This window comes from Artemia franciscana, chromosome 16 (assembly GCF_032884065.1).
Source record: "Artemia franciscana chromosome 16, ASM3288406v1, whole genome shotgun sequence".
NCBI classification, from domain to species: domain Eukaryota; kingdom Metazoa; phylum Arthropoda; class Branchiopoda; order Anostraca; family Artemiidae; genus Artemia; species Artemia franciscana.
In genome coordinates, this window is record NC_088878.1 from 36,184,210 (window position 1) to 36,199,176 (window position 14,967).

The window sequence follows — 14,967 nt, forward strand, 5'->3', positions numbered from 1 at the left end:
CTCATATGCGTACAAATCTCTGTTCGTTTTAAGCTTTAATGCTTCTCCTTACTTTCAGTTGAAAAAAAACTTTTTCATATCTATTTTTTCATTGTTTTTAAATAGCGCTATAAAATCCTGCGTCCCCTTCAGGGAAATTCTCTTCCCCCTTGAAAAATTCCTCGATGGAAAGATCCTCCCACGTAACCACCTCCCCTCAACCCCCCGCCCAACCAAAAAAAAACTAAAAACGTCTATAAACTTTCAAATAACCATTACTATATGTAAACACTGGTCAAAGTTTGTAACTTGTAGCCCCTCCCACGGGGACTGTGGGGGAATGAATCGTCTCCAAAGACATAGTTATTAGGTTTTTCGACTATGCTGAATAAAATGACTATCTCAGAATTTTATCTGGTGACTTTGGGAAAAAATGAGCATGGGAGGGGGCCTAGGCGCCCTCCAAAGTTTTTCACATAAAAAGGGCATTAGAAATTTTAATTTTCGTGAAAATGAGCCCTCTCACGACATTCTAGGGCCACTGGATCGGTACGATTACTCCTGGAAAAAAAAAAAACAAACAAACAATAAACACTTATCCGTGATCTGTCTTCTGGCAAAAAATACGAATTTCTACATTTTTGTAGATAGGAGCTTGAAACTTCTACAGTACGGTTCTTTGATACGCTAAATCTGAAGGTGTGATTTTTGTTAAGATACTATGACTTTTAGGGGGTGTTTCTCCCTATTTTCTAAAATAAGGCAAAGTTTCTCATGCTTGTAACTTTTGATAGGTAAGACTAATATTGATGAAACTTATGTGTTTAAAATCAGCATAAAAATGTGATTATTTTGATGTAGCTATTGGTATCAAAATTCCGTTTTTTAGAGTTTCGGTTACTATTGAGCCGGGTCGCTCCTTGCTACAGTTCGCTACCACGAACTGTCTGATTAAGTTGTTATGAATTGGGCCTAAGGAATAGTCCTTTGTCATCATCTCTAGTGAATTATTTGTCATGTGATTGATAAATTTTAGTTAATCTATTAATATCCTCACTTGAATACTGATTTGTAGGAATTTGCTGGTTAAAAACTTCACACTTGAAATCTTTTAAAATAATTTATCACATTTTTTATCTCCCGTGTCTCTATTTATAGCCGAATTTCTGTTTATATATTTTTTATCTCAATTACCTCTTTAGAAGATTGCAGTAGATCATTTACGGTAGATATTAAAGTTCCCTCTTCAAAAAGAACTAAATGGTCAGGATTTATATATATTTGCTGGGCCGGAGCTGAACCAAAGTTGTTATTTTTATTTTCAAATCTCAAGGACTTACCTATTGAAATTTTGTATTCATGCAATCGTTCCACTAGTTGTTGATGGGTTCCACATGTACAAGGGACTCTGTAGATACCACTACATAGTATAGGGTCAGTTTTATCCTTTCCTGAGTTGAAAAATTTTTCAACTTTTTGTTCAGTTTTGAAAGAAACAGAGATATTATTTTTTAAAAAGATTTTTCCAATTTTGTCACTTTAATGTAAATCTCAGAATATCTTTAACGTAATCTAACTCATATTTAAAAATACTCCTAGCCTTGAATTTTCTATATATAGAAAACCGACACATAATGATTGGTATCTACATTTTCCGTCAAATCACCCTCCTTCTGTGAAAATAAGGGTAGTAATTTCTTTAGTCAATAGGGTTCAGAAAAATTTTTCCCTTCAGAAGGTTAGATTTTGTTGTTGTTTTTTTCTCTTCTTTTCTTTTGAGCACTGAGGACGACTTGGTGGAGGTCCTTGTCAAAATTTTTGCTTGATTTTCGTCTTCATATTTTGCTACTGGCTGACAAAACCCTCCTTCTTTCACCTATTTGTTTTTTTTTTCTTTTAATTTATTATTACCTTTTTTGGTTTCATACATTACAGATTTATCAAGTAAAAGGATATTAGTAACATAATTGATATTAATATTTTAATCGATATTTTTTGTGGGGGGATTTCAGGACCCCCTCCTGTGACATCAAAATGTCACCCTCTATTGGAGCAAATTCAATGTAATGGTTTATTAGAGCTAATTTAATTGTATTTAATTTTATGTGCAACCAGTTAACCTCAAATAATTTTTAATGTATCACTCTTACATAATTAATATTTATTCAAATGAAAATATTTTTTTTACTAAAACCATTCTGGTTTAGTTGTGTGTATTCTATGCCCAAAAAAAGTCACACTATTTTACCTAATTTAGCTATACATCTTAATTTTTCCGTTTTTGTCACTAAAATCCTGAAAAAGGTTGTTCTTGGGAGGAGCTTAAAATCTTATTGTTCTTTTCTACAAAAGTACAAACTTTGACCTGCCCTTTTGTTTTTACACATTATTACTTAAGGCAAAAAGAACAAGCAATGTGAAATCTGGAGAGCCTTTGTGAGTTTTGCGAATAAACTCCTTCCATGGATTTCTCGTTCAGTTGAATAGCAGCCCTAGTATTACATTTCATACAGAAATCTCATTGGAGTATCTATTATGGAGTATAATATCTATTATGAGATTGACTTTTCGAGAATTTCGTCAGGTATGGCTTGTCCATTCGCAAGATGGGACAATGTAAGTGATAAAGCACCAAAGACATCAAATAAAAACTTTCCTGAATGCGTCTTCCAGGAAAAATATTTCCTGGAATTTTTTTGAACAAAGTTTAGGTCCTTTGCTTTGTCCATTGCTTTCTCTAAAATATTATACCCGTTTTACTATATTTTCATTTGTTAAGTCTTCTCTAACAATTCGGTTTTGGTTATTTCTAAAAAGAGGTTGTCTTCTTGTTCTCAAATGGGGGGAAAGATTGCCTTCCTAGGTTTTATCAATGCTCCTAGATTTTAAGAAATACAATTTTTGGAATTTTTATTGAGCTATATAAAAATAACAAAGTTGCATACACCCTGGATTTTGGAGAATTAGTTTTTCGTGTTTGCATTACATAAGATAAAAATCAAATCCACAAAATAATGGAGCTCTAGAAAAATACTACGTTTCGTCAGTTTTGTCACGGTGAACTGTTGAAATAAAAAAGCAAAACTATTTAGGTAAAGTTCGATAATGGGGTGATTCCCAGAGACAACTGCACCATCAAAGAAAGCTACACCTTCTTAAGCTGTTCTGTGCCATGTTATTTTGTATTGCTGATTTCTCAACCACTTTTTTCCCTTAAACTTGGCACCATTAAACTGGTCAATGAAAAAATAAACTCTCGATTTTTTCCATTTTTTACGGTTTATGGTTGTTTTTATAACGGTTTATTTAATGTTTTTTTATTAACTGTTTACGGTTATTACGGTATAAGGTTATTTTTTACGGCATATGGTTTTGTAAGTTTCTATTTAACCAATTCAAACAATCAGATTTAATTTTTTGGTACTTAAAAATATTACTTCCCGTCATTATATTTAACAGTTTTTATGGCACTTGGTATTAACCAAGTGACATATAGCAATCGCAAATTCTGTCGGTCTGTCCGTCTGTCGGTCTGTCGGTTCCGGTTTTGCTACTTTAGGCACTTCCAGGTAAGCTAGGACGATGAAATTTGTCAGGCGTATCAGGGACCGGACCAGATTATATTAGAAATAGTCGTTTTCCCGATTTGACCATCTGGGGGGGGGAGTAGGGGGCCCGTTAATTCGGAAAAAATAGAACAATTTAAGTATTTTTAACTTACGAACAGTTGATCAGATCTTAATGAAATTTGATGTTTGGAAGGATATCGTGCCTCAGAGCTGTTATTTCAAATCCCGACCGGATCTGGTGACATTGGGGGGTAGGGGGTTGGGAGAGGGAAACCTAAAATCTTGGAAAACACTTAGAGTGGAAAAATCGGGATGAAACTTGGTGGGAAAAATAAGCACAAGTCCTAGATACATGATTGACATAGCCGGAACGGATCCGCTCTCTTTGGGGTAGTTGGAGGGGCGGGGTCATTCTGAAAAATTAGAAAAATTGAGGTATTTCTAACTTACGAACGAATGATCAGATCTCAATGAAATTTGATGTTTAGAAGGATATCGTGCTTCAAAGCTCTTATTTTAAATCCCGACCGGATCTGGCGACATTGGGGGAGTTTGGGTGTGGGGGAACCTAAAATTATGAAAAACGCTTAGATTGGAGGGATCGGGATGAAATTTGGTGGGAAAAATAGGCAGAAGTCTTAGATACGTGATTTACATAATTGGAACGGATCTGCTCTATTGGGGGATTCTGAAAAATTAGAAAAAATGACGTATTTTTAACTTACGAAAGAGTGATCGGATCTCCATGAAACTTCATATTTAGAAGGACCTCGTAATTCAGATCTCTTATTTTAAATCTCAACCGGATCCAGTGTCAATTGGGGGGGGGGCAGTTGGTGGGGACCGGACATCTTAGAAAATACTTAAAGCGGAGAGATCAGGATGAAACTGGATGGGAAGAATAAAAACGTTTCTAAGATACGTGACTGAAATAACCGGACCGGATCTGCTCTCTTTGGGGTATCTGGGGGGGGGGGGGGCTATTTCTGAAAAATTAGAAAAAATGAGGTATTTTTAACTTACGAACGGGTGATCAAACCTCAATGAAATTTGATGTTTAGAAGGATATCACGTCTCAAAGCTTTTACTTTAAATCCCGACCGGATCTGGTGACGTTGGGGGAGTTTGGGGTGGGGGAACCTAAAATCATGGAAAACGCTTAGATTGGAGGGATCGGGATGAAACTTGGTGGAAAAATAAGCAGAAGTCTTAGATACGTGATTTAAATAATTGGAACGGATATGCTCTATTGGGGGGGGGGGGTGTAATTCTGAAAAATTAGAAAAATGACGTATTTTAACTTACGAAGGAGTGATCGGATCTTCATGAAACTTCATATTTAGAAGGACCTCGTAACTCAGATCTCTTATTTTAAATCTCAGCCGGATCCAGTGTCATTTGGGGGGGGGGGACAGTTGGTGGGGAACGGAAATCTTAGAAAATACATAAAGCGGAGAGATCAGGATGAAACTGGATGGGAATAATAAAAACTTGTCTAAGATACGTGACTGACATAACCGGACCGGATCTGCTCTCTTTGGTGGAGTAGGGGGGGGGGTAAATTTGAAAATTGAGGTATTTGTAACTTACGAAAGGATGACCAGATCTTAATGAAATTTGATATTTAGAAGGATCTTGTGCTTCAAAGCTCTAATTTTCAATCCCGACCAGATCCTGTGACATTGGGGGAGTTGGAGGGGGAAACTGGAATTCTTTGAAAACGTGACAATTGGGGTATTTTTATCTTACGAATAGATGATTGGATCTTAATGAAATTTAATATTTAGAAGGAATTCATGTCTCACAGCTCTTATTTCAAATCCCGACCAGATCTTTTGACATTGAGGGGGAGTTGGAGGGGGAAACCTTGGAAACACTTGTAGTGGAGGAATTGGGATGAAGCTTGGTGGATAGAATAAGCAAATATCCTTGATACGTGATTGACGTAATCGTACTGGATTCGCTCTCTTTGGAGGAGTTGGGGGAGGGGTTCAGTGATTTGGCGATTTTGGTGATTCTGGACGTGCTAGAACGATGAAAATTGGTAGGCGTGTCAGGGAGCTGCACAAATTGACTTGATAAAGTCGTTTTCCCAGATTCGACCATCTGGGGGGCTAAAGGGAGAGGAAAAATTAGAAAATATTAGGTATTTATAACTTACGAGTGGGTGATCGGATCTTAATGAATTTTGATATTTAGAAGGACATCGTGACTCAGAGCTCTTATTTTAAATCCTGACCAGAATTAAGCCTCTGATTTTCCTTTTAAATCAATCTATTGATTCGTAGAATTTTGTTAGAGCTCATACCATATGAGCTCTTAGCTCTTAGCTCTTCTCGCCTCGCCACAAGTGCCATATGAGCTCTTAACTCTTGTTTTATTAACGGTATTCGGTTTATGGTTATTACGGTATAAGGTTATGTTTTACGGCATATGGTTTTGTAAGTTTCTATTTAGCCAATTAAAACAATCAGATTTCATTTTTTGGAACTTAAAAATATTAATTTCTTTCATTATATTAATATTAGGAAGAAACAAAAGATCAACTTTTTACCTTGGTTCTCTATTAGTAGTAGTAGTAGTAGTAGAACAATTTGATTAGAAATAAACATTTCTCAATCAATAGCGCGACATAAGCGAAGCTTACGAGGCTGTGCTAAATTCAAGGAAAATAAAGAGAGAATATGGAGAGTGAGAGAATATGGAGAATGAGACAATATACCGAAACCAACAACAATAAAAAAAACATAAACATTACATTATCTTGCGAGACCCCAAGACAACAAAAAATAACAAACAAAAAAATACATAAATATTACAAATGAATAACCTATGGAAAATATTAAAGTTTACCTTGACTTTTAAGGAATAAACCAAATAATTTATTACAGTTTCTTTATTTATATAAGGTTTATGGTTATTTTTATAACGGTTTATTTAATGGTTTTTTTTTTTTATTAACGGTTTACGGTTATTGCGGTATAAGGTTATTTTTTTTACGGCATATGGTTTGGTAAGTTTCTATCTAACCATTCCAAACCATCAGATTTTATTTTTTGGCACTTAAAAATATTACTTCCCGTCATTATATTAATGCTAGAAGGAAACAAAAGGTCAACTTTTTACCTTGGTTCCCTATTAAAGTTTACCTTGACTTTTAAGGAAGAAACCAAATAATTTATTACAAACTCAGAAACTCTTGACCTGACTTACAGCGCATGGCATCGGAATCTGAAGGATTCGTCGAAAGCTCAGGACAAACTCTCGAAGCTTTGCCAGATAATTTCCTACCGCTATTGGAAAGCGGTTATGAAATAATCTGGAGTGCAAAGACAATCTAAGGAAAGATTTGAAAGCAAATACTTGGGATGACTGTAACACCTTTATAGGTATGCTATTTCATAATACATCTTTCTCATCTATAAAAACGAGTTAGAAGCAATATCAGAATTTATTTTTTGGCAGTTTTACGTGCAGAAAATTACAGATAGGAACGTGTTTCTCTGCCTATGTCAACTAGTTACTTCAGGGGTTTTTGAATAGAGTCTTCTATACCCTTTTAGTTGGTACAAAATTAGGGTATGGGTTTAGACCTCTTGGCATTTATGTTGCAATGTTGGGTATACAGCTAGTATGAAGAATAAGATATTCATGAAAAGTAAATTTGAAAAACTAAATGGAATTAAAAAAGAAGAAAAACAAATGAATTTGAAATTGTTTAACAAAGGGAATATTGATATACATTTTGGACTATTGGCTCTTTTGTTCTTTCTTCAATTATTACTATATTTTCTTTTTACCAAGATCTTCTTACCAAGCTTTGTCAGTCGCTTGTTCAAATGTCACTATATAATTATGAATCGTCAATTTACAAGACAACTTGTGCTAAGAAAAACACATTTAAAACTTAAACACAAGCATGCAATACTCGCCCTCCCTCTCTGTAGGGACTGATGAAATATGGGGTATATATCTGCATATATACCGATGTCAAATACTTGACGGGTGGGCTTGGCAAATGTATGTTTCAAGCTGGGTAAAACAAAGTTTATTCATCCCTTTTTCAGGGAGTCCGTACCACCAGCCTAAATTTATTGTGTTATGGATCTCTCGTCCGAGAACTCAAGTCCTAGAATTCTATCCAGAAAAGTTTTTCGCTCTTTTTGTGCCCTATTGTTTGTTGAAATACTTTTTTTCTATTTTTTTTTGGATTGGGGTTCCTTTTAGCTCAATAACTTAAGGAAACAAGTGTAGAACCAATTTGAAAAAAAATATTTTGAAAATATTTTAGAGTTTTGAAAACTCTAAAGAATAAAGTTTTTTTCGTCTATATTTTCATTATACATTCACAAATTTGTTATAAAGTAAAAATAATTCTAAAACTCAAGGTAGACAGAAACTTTCATCGGCCTTAAAACCAGAAGAAAGAAGAGTATTATCGTCAATTTAACGATTAGATACTTTATTTGTATTAAATAAAAAACAAGACATTTGTTTTTAATTTCTTTTGAATTTCTCTTGAAATTTCTTGAATAAAACATTTTTTTGAAATTTCAAAAAAATACCAATTAGAACTAATTGGGAAAAAATTATTCACTCCTTTTTGGGCCTCATTTTGGTAGTCCTGTGCCCAAAACCTATTTTATTGTAAATTTTTACTTGGCCGAAGAACCAAGGATGTATAATTAAAATCAATCAAATGAAATTTTCACTCGACTATTCCCCTTACCAAAAAATTGGAAGTCCCCCTGTATAAAGAAAAAATCACTTAGTTTGTCAAGCTAAATGTTCAAACCAACGTTTTAAGCACGCCAAAAGTTTCAGCTTCCAACAGAGCGAGCCCCCTCTTAAGTTTTTACGTCTATCCCTTCCCTATGAAATTGCTGATAAAATAAGTAAATGGGAGACATTTTGCTCTAAATTAATTCATAGCTAGTGTCCTGACTTTAACTTCTATTGGCGCAATTTTCGCACAGATTTTATGAAAACTCCTGCCTATTCCAATTACTATCTTCCATTGAATCCCTTTGAAGATTAAATACATCCCCAGTGGTGGCTCTGACCTCTTCTGCGTCTGGGGCAAAATATTGATAAGAACCCACACCTACCATGTCTCTGTAAATTTTCAGGCAAAATTTTAATCAAAGTTTTATTTACTAACAAAATTTTTCATTTGTTTAAATTCGGCTGTTTTTACTTTAGCCTCTACAAAATTATTAATTATTTCGTATTAATTATGTCGTTTGGAATGGTGATCAAAATATGGGAAAAATGTAAATTTTGGATTCAATTTGCTAGTACTTAGGCCTACTGCCATCTCCGCCCTCTACTGTATTTTAGTAAAAGTAGAATTTCATAAATTGCAAAATGATTATAACCATTAAAAATTTTGAAGTTTTGAAAGCTTTCAAGTTGATAAATTTGAAAGCTTAGAATTTAGTGCCCCTAAAATTTCTGCGCACTGAGCAAGGGTCCCACCTACCCCCCCCCCCTAATACAGCCTTTGTACGTTCCCCTCTTAAGTTTTACCACATGCTAGTACGGTACATTTTTTCATAAATGTACGGTACAAGGCACATTTTTTCAAGGAAATAGTTTCCAAATGCTCCGATCAATATTTCAAAAAAAATTGCCACTGATTTAGAGAAAGGACCCATACCACCTAATAAAGGGCGCCAAATCATACAAATCTTTCTATCTCAAAACACTGTACCAGCATATCTAGAGACGGCAAGAAATTTGCCACCTTCTTAGCATATGTGTGAAAAAAAGAAAAAAAATGTAGGAGCTTACGCCAAATTTGAAACCCTTATATAGATATTGGACATGTCCAGAATTTTAAGTTTAGAAAAAGTATATAAATTTAATTGTCCGTTCTTAATTAACACTCAAAATTACTACTACTAATAATGCTACTAGTGACTCACCGTTGAACCAAGTCGCTTGAGGCCGAATTATACTTACGTTTTCTACTAGTTTTCTAAGTAGACTACACTTTATACTTACGATACGATGTAAAAAGGGTCAGAATACTTTAATATGTGTAATTCGGAGACGGAGAGGTCATCCATCTGAGTGAATAGTAAAAAAAATAGGAATTTACTTGTTTGCTTTCCAATTTACTTATTACTGTTCAGTTCATGTTTTTTCCCGTAAGTCCTGAACACAAATATTTTCGTCTGTTAGTATTTCCGTTATCTCGGGTCAACAAATTTAAGTACTAATCAAAAACGTAAACATGAATGAAAATTAACCCCCTTTATCAGAATAGGTAAACAAATCGCCTTTTTGCCATGCCAAGAATAGACAAATATTTATTGCAACAAAAGCTTCTTAAGGCCTTGGTACAAAAACACTTTCAGTCCTACACATAGTAATAACGCAAATATTAATAATAAAAGCCTCAATAACCTTAATCTATTCATTATTTATCAGAAATTGTCTCTATATATCATGCCCACTCGAAAAAATTTCCCCAAGTATTTAAAATCATCAAAATTTCTACTTATCATTTCTCTTTTAAATCAATATACACCTCAAAAATATGCTGAGACCTCCTTCGAATCCATTAAATCTTTGTATATTCTCATAAGAGATAAGGCCTTCCTCCTCCCCACACATAGGATACTGGTATGGACCATTTTTAGTTCAATTATTCCTAATATATCTCATCCACTCACCAAAACATAAAAAATTACCACAAACCGAATTTGCTCGTCTTATATCTTCACTACGGTACTTATCTCTGCCTAAAAAAAGGCTGTTTGACTGTTCTGGCCCAAACAGCCAAAGGGCATCGAGGATCATTTAGATTCTGTCAACTTTTATTTTCCTGCTATATTATTCTATCTTTTACTCTTCTTGCAACTAGCCTAACTTCAAAACTTTCATGTAAATACTCACTAAAACCCCATCTATCAAAAATCATTTCAACTTCGTTAGGCCAAGAACTGTTCTTGCCGTCTGTTAGCATACCATCATAAACAATCATTACGAACCTGCTACAAGAAAAGGCAGAACTAGAGCAAAATATTTTGGGGGGCCAAATAGTTTGCTCTAGTTCTGCTTTGGTAGCCGCCCCTGGCTACTAGACAGGCTCATGATTCTTTCACAGTATCTTGATATCTCCACTAAGCCCCACACCCTTAACGGTAGTAAACCTAAATCTCCCTTCAACACTATGTGACTAAACTCATCACTAACCCCCAACAACCAATTAGAATACATGAACTGTAACCGATCTACTTTATCAGCCTTCTCCACACTCCACACCTCTGTCGTTTAAGATATTATGGGAGCTAGCTTCGTTTTGCTTCGCTAGCTTTGCTGTTTCTACTATTGTTTACTACTAGGCAAGCCTACCATGTATCGAAAACAATGCCTTTACAAACCAAGATGGTATTATAATAATAAAATAAGTTTTAATTTCCATTTTGGTATATAATGCTTTTGTCGTTAACCGTTCATTTATTCTATGCCAGGCACGTACTCAGAAATATAAAAAAGGAGGTTTTTGGGAAGCCTGAACCACGGCCCTTCCCCTTGCAGTCGTTCTTCTCCCCTGCTACTACTCCCGACAATCGTTTTTGCTAATTTCTATTTGTACCAAAAAAAGGATTTAAAAACATATATGCGTTTTCTTCCAATGCAACATAAATATTTCATAGTCTACATATCTATAGTGTAAAAAGTATTTTAAGTATTTTTGAATTTAATGTGTTTTAAGTATTAAAATAGGGAACTTAAACTTAAGATTTCGTAGAAATCTTAAATGACCAATGGACAAACAAAAACAAAAATTATGAACGAATCAGTTTCCAGAAACAACGTTATAGCGTTGTCGGAGTAAATGCCACCTGTCTTCGACGTTTTCTTCCTTTTTCTTTTTTTTGCCTGCCACTTTGTATGCTATATTATGGCCATAAAAGCTTCGGAAGTGGCCGATTCCATTGAAATGGAAATACCTAGTGTCCTTTTTAAGAGTAGAAAGCAACCGGAAGGTACCCAACCTCATCCAGTGCATTTTTCAACCGCTTGCTCCCTACAACCCCCTTGGTATAAAATAAAAATTTTGATATAGCTATTTTTCCAAAAATGCCAAAAGTTCAAATAAGCTTGCAGTCCGCATCGATGTGACCCCCACATACTCAAGGGCCCTAACTTACGCAAAACATCAATTTTTCACAGATAGGTTAAGACAAGATCTTCTATTGACAAATTACATAATAAATAATTTTCTAAACTGGACTTAGGGGACTAGGGCTCTATGTGCCGGTCATAAAACAGAGGTAAGAAAATGCCGAAATAACAAAAAAAAGGAAAAAACATGAAAGGTAGGAGATGGCAGAGAAGGTCACCCCAGCGCTAGGACACCACAACAAAATTCATACTAATATCTATTATTGATCAATCCAAATATCCAGACAAAGGACTATTTTTGAAATATGTTTTAAAGAAAATTGGCTCTTGAAAATTCGGGGCATTTCTGCTAAATTAAGTTTATTTATATATGAGGAATCTGGTATCTGATTGAGAATCTATCTCTTTATGATTTAATTGGGGGAAGGCCGTATTTCTTGGAACGGATGTGGTGGGCAGGAGAAATGGGAGTCTCAATTATACCCAAATCATGGAAATAATTTGTTAAAGATTGGATATCATAATGCCACATTGCTGAATACAAGTCTATCAGTTGTTAGAGATTAATTATATTGAGAAAAATATATAAAGTTTGGGTTTTCGACAATTTTTAGGCTCACAGGGTTTTTTTCAAGAAGCTGGTCATTTTGAAACTGCTATACAGCCCTAAAATTGTTGTTCAATTCTATTCCCTGGTAAAATTTATAGTTTTTGACGTGTTTTATATTACCATAGATAGTGGGACTACCAGATGCGTAGCTAGAGTTTTCAGTACCGGGAAAGAGAATCGCTCCCCCCTTCATCTCTATCAAGCCACAATATAAGTAAAAAAATAACTTTAGAGGCTGCAAACCAATGAAAACCTTCCCCCTTACTCCCCCCCCAGCCACGCAACTGGTAAGTATCAACTTAATACTTAGTAAATAACTGATATTCTTCCGCTTTATTGTTTCAATCATACCGTGGACTGGAAAATGTCGTCTTCAAAAAGGATATAATCCCTATTTACATATTTAATCAATTCCATCAGAGGATAATGATATGTCACTTCCTAGATCTTTATCTTATTCCAGACGTTTCCTCTTACTTTCCACTGTTTTCCATAATAATCCCTAATTTATATATGAGACCACAAGGGGACCAGAAGATGTGAATATAGAACGTGATCCGAATTGAAAGTGCATGTTGCACTGGATGAGATGGATCGTTATTCTGTGGAATTGAGATACTCTTAAAGGAGATAGAAAGGCCGGAATGTAAAAGTTTTGAATCATAATGGTAATATTTCAAGACCTTCTGAAGAATTACATTGTGGACGCCTTCGTAGATTCTTCTGCATTTGCTCCCTAGAGTTAAATATTTCATTTTGGTATTTGTGTTGAAATAAATCGCCCCATCTCTAGATTTTAAAATTATTTCTGTTGGTATATTCATTTCAACAAAACAAAAATCCTTGTCCCTCACCCATAATGTTCATGAATTGGTGTCCATGAATTGTGTATTATGTCGAGAATTTTTTATCTAATACAAAAAGTCAATGATACGAAATTACATGGTGTCATCTGGGGAAGATCGTCTATGTGTGGACGGATCTAAGAATGCTGCTGTTTATAAAGGGTCAGTAAGGGTGGCCAACGCATTTATTAACTCCACGAGTGGGCCTTCCTACTCGTGTGATGTCCATATCACCTGCTATGCACGATTTTTTAAAGTGGGTAACCCCTGGATAATAGTCTCTTTAAATTTCTACAACTGATCACTACCAGATGCATAATATGTATCTTCACTAATGAATCTATGAGCTTTTTGTACAAGAACATATTATATTATATAATTATATATTATCATTGATATATATTTTACTACTTGTATAATCTAAGTGAGCTCATTGTATTGAGCTCAATATTTTAATTTTTATCATGAACGTGCATTCATTTTAGAAGCCAAACAGTAAATTTTCCTTAAGCTTTAGACGGCTAGTTCACAGGGTTCATGGGTCCGATAAAACTTGAATATTTACATTGATCTTCTGCAGGATTAAAATCTTCAATAGAAAAATATATACTGACTTTTTCAGCTTTCAAGAGCAGAATTTGTGCGTGGGCTTTCGCAGGGTCGTAAATATTATCAATAAAGATGTATGCATAAAGGTGTATGTATTTATGTATGTACGTATGTATGTATATGTATGTATTTATGTATATATGTATATGGATGTATATGTATGTATGTATGTATGTATGTATATATGTATATGGATGTATGTATGTATGCATATATATGGGTGTATATGTATGTATGTATGTATGTATGTATATGTATGTATGTATGTATGCATGAATGTATGTATGTATGTATGTATGTATATGGATGTATGTATGTATGTATATATATATATATATATATATATATATATATATATATATATATATATATATATATATATATATATATATATATATATATATATATATATATATATGTGTATATGGATGTATATGTATATATGTGTATGTATGTATTTATGTATACATGTATATGGATGTATATGTATGTATGTATGCATGCATGTATGTATGTATGTATTCATATGGATGTATATGTATGTATGTATGTATGTAAGTATATGTATGTAGATGTATATATGTATATGGTTGTGAAAGTTTCCTCTTTACCGATTTACGCGATTTTTTCTCTAGGAAAATTAAAGAGTGATTTTTAAACCTGATCTAAATACACACTAAGTCATACAAAACAGTCCACCTTAACACAAAAGGGAGACTTGAGGAAACACCGCAACTCCGAGCCCGCTAAAGTGCCAACCTGATAAAGATTAAAGGAGGGAGCTTTACTGAAAAAATGTTTATGACGATTTTTATTTTTATATTAAAAAAAACAACAAAAAACAGCTCGAAATTCCACAGCTCCTCTTCCACGGACCCCCCCCCCAGAAATATTGTGAAAAAATAATTCTCCGTGGAAAATAAAAAGTTTTCAACCGGAGACAATGAGTAACGTTAGAACTTATGGCGAACCGTATATGAGGGGGCTGCACATTCCTCAACCCTCACTCTTTACGCTAAATTCTTAAAGTTCTCTAAAATACTTCTCAGTCAAATGTACCCACCCTTGTGTTTGAACAGTCTTTTTTAAAGAATTGCGAGAAAACGTCAAGCATTAGGATAGAGAGTTGAGGAAGACGCCGCCCCCATCATGCCCGTAATAATTTTCGTTCGTTTTAAGTTTTAATGTTGTTCCTTACTGTCAATTCCAAACAACT

At 34.3% G+C, this 14,967-nt stretch overlaps 1 protein-coding gene across 1 annotated transcript in view; it reads left to right on the forward strand.

Annotated features, from left to right (window-relative positions):
* The first annotated feature begins 6,784 nt into the window (after positions 1–6,784).
* The window catches only part of LOC136037399 (acetylcholinesterase-like), an 85,692-nt gene continuing 77,509 nt past the window's right edge, over positions 6,785–14,967 (forward strand). Inside the window, exon 1 of the mRNA XM_065720144.1 lies at positions 6,785–6,937. The gene's annotated coding sequence lies outside the window, so the exon portion shown is untranslated. The remainder of the gene's footprint in view (positions 6,938–14,967) is intronic.